Consider the following 5,947-nt stretch of genomic DNA (forward strand, 5'->3'; position numbering starts at 1 on the left):
TGGAGGCTTTTAAGCCATATATCTATGAGGGTATGCTGTCACCTCAAGAAGGAAGTGTGCAGGTACCTGTCAAGATGTTACGTGATACAGGGAGTAACCATAGTGTGGTAGTATGTGGTTCTCACCCTCAGTTGGAGAAGAGTCTCACAGGAGATTCAGTTATTTTGAAGGGTATAGGAGGAGAGGAAGTAACTCCTATATGCCGCTTACACCTGTCATGCGAATTGGTGACAGGGAATGTTGCTTTTGCTGTAAAGGACTCACTGGCTGTGGATGGTGTACATGTTCTGTTGGGGAATAAAGTTGGTGGTGTGCCATTTATTCCTTGTCCTGTTGCCACAGACAAACCGTTGAGGATTAGTCCTACAGTAGAGTTGGAGAAGAATAACCCCCACCTGTTTCCTAGTTGTGTAACTACCAGAAGTATGAAGAGGACTACAACTGCAAGTGAAGAAACTGAGGATTTACCCACCCAAGAAGGATCAAGTGAAGGATCTTTGTGCTTAGAAGACTTGTTCCAGGGAAGTGATGTTTCCCATAGTGCAGACCAAGAAGAGATTTGCCATGAAGAAGACGACGACGGTGAAGAAGAAGAACTTGATGTTCCTGAAGAGACTCCGAGTAGTCAAAGTGTTCTAATGGACTTGCAGAAGAAGGATGCATCATTAGCTGATTTGTTCTTCAGAATTGTTGATTGAGAAGAGATGCAACAAACTCCTACCTGTTATTATCTGAAGGAAGGTTTGCTGATGAGGAAGTATAGACCTACAGATATACCAGAAGATGCTGTATGGGGCGAATATCATCAAATTTTTATTCCATATCCATTGAGGAAGCAGTGGAAGCTGTAGCTCATGAGTCTGGACATATGGGAATCAGGAAGACTGTGGAGAAGATCATGAAATATTTTTTCTGGCCTGGACTTCACAAAGATGTTAGCAGATTCTGTCGTGAGTGTCATACCTGCCAGGTAGCTGGAAAACCAAAAGAAACCATCAAGAAAGCCCCCCTACAACCTATAGAAGTTAGAGGAGAACCCTTTAGCAAAGTGATTATAGATATGGTTGGACCGCTGCCAAAGACAAAGGAAGGAAATGAGTATTTGTTAACATTAATGTGTCCTGTGACAAGATATCCAGAAACGATCCCTGTTAGAAACATATCTGCCAAGATAGTGGCTGAAAAACTTATGGAGTTTTTCTCAAAGTTTCGTATACCAGAAATAGTACAAAGTGATAGAGGAACAAACTTTACTTCAAAGTTATTCCAGGATGTGATGAATTTGTTAGGAGTGAAACAACAGTTATCCACTGCCTATCATCCAGAGACTCAAGGTGCCTTAGAAAGGTTCCACCAGACATTGAAAAGTATGCTGACAAAGTTTTATTCTGAGTCAGGAAGAGAATGGGATGTTGGTTTACCATTAATGTTGTTTGAAGTGAGGAGTGCTTATCAAGAAAGTATGGGATGTTCACGTAATGGAATGATTTTTGGAAGAGAAGTGAGAGGACCGTTGAAGATTCTTGCAGAAGAAAACTGGGAAGAAAACCAAGAGGAAAGCCAAGTTGAATATGTAAAGAACTTAAGGAAAAGGTTGAAAGATATTAGAAAATTCTCTTTAGAAAACTTGAAAGTGAGTCAAGAGAAAATGAAAAGGAGATATGATGCTAAGACTAAGCTAAGAAGTTTTAGTGTTGGTCAACAAGTGTTAGTGTTCTTACCTGTCAAGAGATTTCCCCTCACTAATAAATTTCAAGGTCCTTACAAGATAATTCAGAAGTTAAGTGGTAGAACTTATGTGATTGAAACACCAGAAAAAAGAAGACGACAAAGGAAGATACATGTGAACCTCTTGAAACCTTATTTCTCAGAAACTAAAACTGAAACTGTGTCAATAAAACAAACAACCTCATCTACAGAAGACGATGATGGCTACGAATTGGGAGCTGAAAGCAAGATGAATAATTCTTCAATTTTGGAAAATTTGAAGGATAAGTTGAAACATCCGAGTGCTGAACAAGATGAAGACCTAAGTGAAGTAATTAGAAGTCTTCCAGAAATTTTTGCAAATGTGCGTAGGCCTACTGATCTGACCAAGCATGAGATCAAGATTCAAGAAGATGGAAAACCTTTCAAGCAAAGAGCCTATTGCTTATTGCCTTATCATCGAGATGTTTTGAAGAAGGAAGTTGAGTATTTACTGCAACATGGATTAGCAGAACCCAGTTCAAGTCACTTCAGTTCTCCATGTATGTTAGTGAAGAAACCAGATGGGACATTTAGAATGTGTACTGATTATGGGAAACTGAATTCTATCAGTGTGGCTGACAATTATCCTTTGCCTCTTATAGATCAGTTACTTGATAATATTGGGCAATCCAAGTTTGTTTTCAAGATAGACTTGTTAAAAGGGTATTATCAAATTCCCTTAGGTGAGAATGCCAAGTTGCTGTCAGCTTTTATTACTCCTTTTGGACTGTATCAGTATACTGTTCTGCCGTTTGGTCTGATGAATACACCGGCAACATTCCAACGAGTGATGGATCAACCGCTAGGATCGATAGAAGGAGTAGGTGTAAACCTGGATGACATAGTGATTTACGCTACAACGTGGGAAGAACATCTGAAGATTCTGAGGAAAGTTTTCAAGAAACTACAAGAAGCAGGACTAACAGTCAACCTACAGAAGAGTGAGTTTGGTAAGGCAACTGTGCAGTATCTTGGGTTTGAAGTTGGGAAAGGCCTTCTTGCTCCAGTAAATGCTAATGTAGAAGGTATCCGTAAGGCTACCCCACCTACTACCAGGAAACAGCTACAGAGATTTTTAGGCATGGCTGGATTCTATTGTCGTTTCTGCCCAAATTTCTCAGCTGTAGCAGCTCCCTTGACAGACTTAACTAGTCCCAAAGCTAAGTTTGTTTGGACTCCAGAGTGTCAAGAATCCTTTGAGAAGGTAAAAGCCATTTTAACTTCAAGACCAGTACTTCAAGCTCCAGACTTTAACAAAAAATTTGTGATACAAGTTGATGCTTCTGACTGTGACACTGGAGCTGTTCTACTTCAAGAAGATGAAAATATTATCTACCATCCTTTGTGCTTCATGTCTTCAAAATTGAAGATACATCAGAAAGTATACTTGACAATTGAGAAGGAAACTTTAGCCTTAATCACAGCATTGAAAAAATTTGAAGTGTATGTGAATAGACCTAGGAGTGAAGAAATTTTAGTGTTGTCTGATCACAATCCACTGTCATTTATCCAGAGAATGAAAAATCATAATCAAAGACTGACCAGGTAGTCTTTGTGCCTGCAACAGTTAAACTTAAGAGCTTAAGAGTGCAGCACATTAGTGGCAAAAACAATGTAGTTGCTGATTATTTATCTTGTTGCGAATCGTTAGATTCAACACTGTGATAAACAATCTTCTAGGGGGGGAGGTATATTATATATTGCTACTTTCAAAACGCATATATCAACTCTTTGACTGTATAAAATGTTATGTATAGAATTTTGCAACATTTTTCAGATTCCTTAGCTAGCCTTAGAGTTGTAGGATGTTTAAAATGTGTGTTCAGATTTCGCATAACATAATATAAAAAGAATATATAACGTAGTAAAAAAAGAGAGAGATTATCTTTGTCCGTCTCGAAGCTAAAGCTGTTTTTCAAAACCTGTCAACATGTTTGATTAGAGACCTCGAGGTCTTCGTTGTGTTTTAGGAATTCTGTCATCACGTCTGATAGGGACTTTTGCTCGAGTCTGTCTTGATCGGGTACGTGTCTTTGTTGTGGTAGTATGAACATGAACGTATACTCGTTTTGTACGCATTCATCTTTGCTGAATGCCACGTGCAGGTTTCACAGTTTGTCTGTAAAGTTGCATCACATTAGAAGCTTCTGGAAAGAATTGCATCATCTTTCTCATTGCTTAAAACGTTTTGTGTCATCTCCACTGTCCAGCTTTCGTAAGGAAGAGTTTTCCTTTAAATCTTAGAACCGCGTTGCGTTCAGACCTCTCTCTCTCTCTCTCTCTCTCTCTCTCTCTCTCTCTCTCTCTCTCTCTCTCTCTCTCTCTCTTCCTCCTCTTCCTCTCTCTCTCTCTCCATCGCACGGCACTTTTGATTTTAAAGTAACGTAACGATTTCATACTTATTGAATGGTCACTCGTAACTTGTAGATTTCATATTTGATATTTCTTTGAGTTTATTTAGTGTTATTTAGTGTTTTATGGAATCTGAACAAACATTATATTAGTGTGTAACGGCGCCTATTTTTGTGAATTGTGGTGAATATTTGAACAAGCTGCAGCAAGGTAAAGTGTGTTATATTTTTATTAGTTGTAACTAATAACTAATGGTTTCGATGGTTTAGAGAACTAATAACTAATGGTTTCAATGGTTTGAGTGAAACTATTTACATTTTTACACATTGCAAATTTTTGTGTTTTGTGTTTGTTTCATTTGAAGTGCATTTATCATTTTCTTGATTAAGTGTTTATTTTTGGTGCATTTATCCATTTTCTTATTGAAGTGTGTCTTTTTGTTTTATATTCTGTGAGATTAATACTTTTTGCAATTTTGGTATTTTCCACATTTTTCTGTGTTTTCATTTGCATTCACAATTTAATTAACTTAGTTATTTTCATTATTTAATCGTTGCACATTTAATTGAATTTAACACTTGTGAATTAATTTTCACTTAGAATTTTTTTCAAGTTTTATTGTTGTTTAGCACTTGTGAATTAATTTCCAAATTTTAAGTATTGCCTAACACTTTTGAATTTTGATTGAATTAATTTTCTTGAATTTAGTGATAAATTAATTTTGATTCAATTTTACTGAATTGATTCAAGAATTAATTGAACTTTACTTTGTTTTCAAGTAACAGTAATTTTCCCTGATATTGTGAATTTCACTTATAATTTTGAGTTGGATAATAAATTTTTTGTATTTAAAATTTTTATGAATATTTTATTTCTAACCAGTATATTTGGATATGATTATATTTAGCTTAGGTAGAAACATAGAGTGGTAATTGATCAGTTTTCCTTCAATATTTTGAAGTGACTTAGAACCAGGGAAGTACTTAGACTTCTGAAATCAGGTAAATACTTAGACTTAAAGTTGTTGATGGAGTGATGCCCTTTAAATAATTCAATTACTTACAAGATTACCTCACACCTGTTTTGATGAACTTAGTCTGATTTTCTACAATACTGGTAAGTTGTTAAGGGATCACTGTTGCCTTTAGAGTATTCAGTCGTTTAGTACCTGTGATGAGGATTCAGGTGTCTGGCTGTTGTGAGGTAACAATTAATGAATGGTAAGTGTAGTAACCAGATACTTGGCACTTTGTCACAATATATGTATGTATATATATATATATATATATATATATATATATATATATATATATATATATAGTGTGTGTGTGTGTGTGTGTGTATATTATATATATATATATATATATATATATATATATATATCTATATATATATATATATATAGCAATTCAAGCTACAAATGTCCTTTAATATCTAAATTCACTTTACCTCCCAAATGATATATTTTCATATATGTACCGAAGGGGAATTTTTTTTTTTTTTTTTTTTTTTTTAATTGATAAAAATTCCCCTTCGGTACATATATGAAAATATATCATTTGGGAGGTAAAGTGAATTTAGATATTAAAGGACATTTGTAGCTTGAATTGATATATAAATGGATCACGGTTCGATGTGATAATTATTCATATATATATAGGCATAAAGTGATCTAGAAGTAGAATAGAAGTCTTCCGGTTCGAATGAAATGTTTGTTTACCACTTCCGGCCTACCAACCGTCCCGTGAAAGCGCTTCCCCTATGTCTTTATAATACCTCTCCACAAAGGGATTTCACGAGAAGGCTCTTCATCGAACAGCGAAGGTGGCAGTTTAAAGATATGGCC

The sequence above is a fragment of the Macrobrachium nipponense genome, chromosome 23, assembly GCF_015104395.2.
Source record: "Macrobrachium nipponense isolate FS-2020 chromosome 23, ASM1510439v2, whole genome shotgun sequence".
In the NCBI taxonomy this organism is placed as follows: domain Eukaryota; kingdom Metazoa; phylum Arthropoda; class Malacostraca; order Decapoda; family Palaemonidae; genus Macrobrachium; species Macrobrachium nipponense.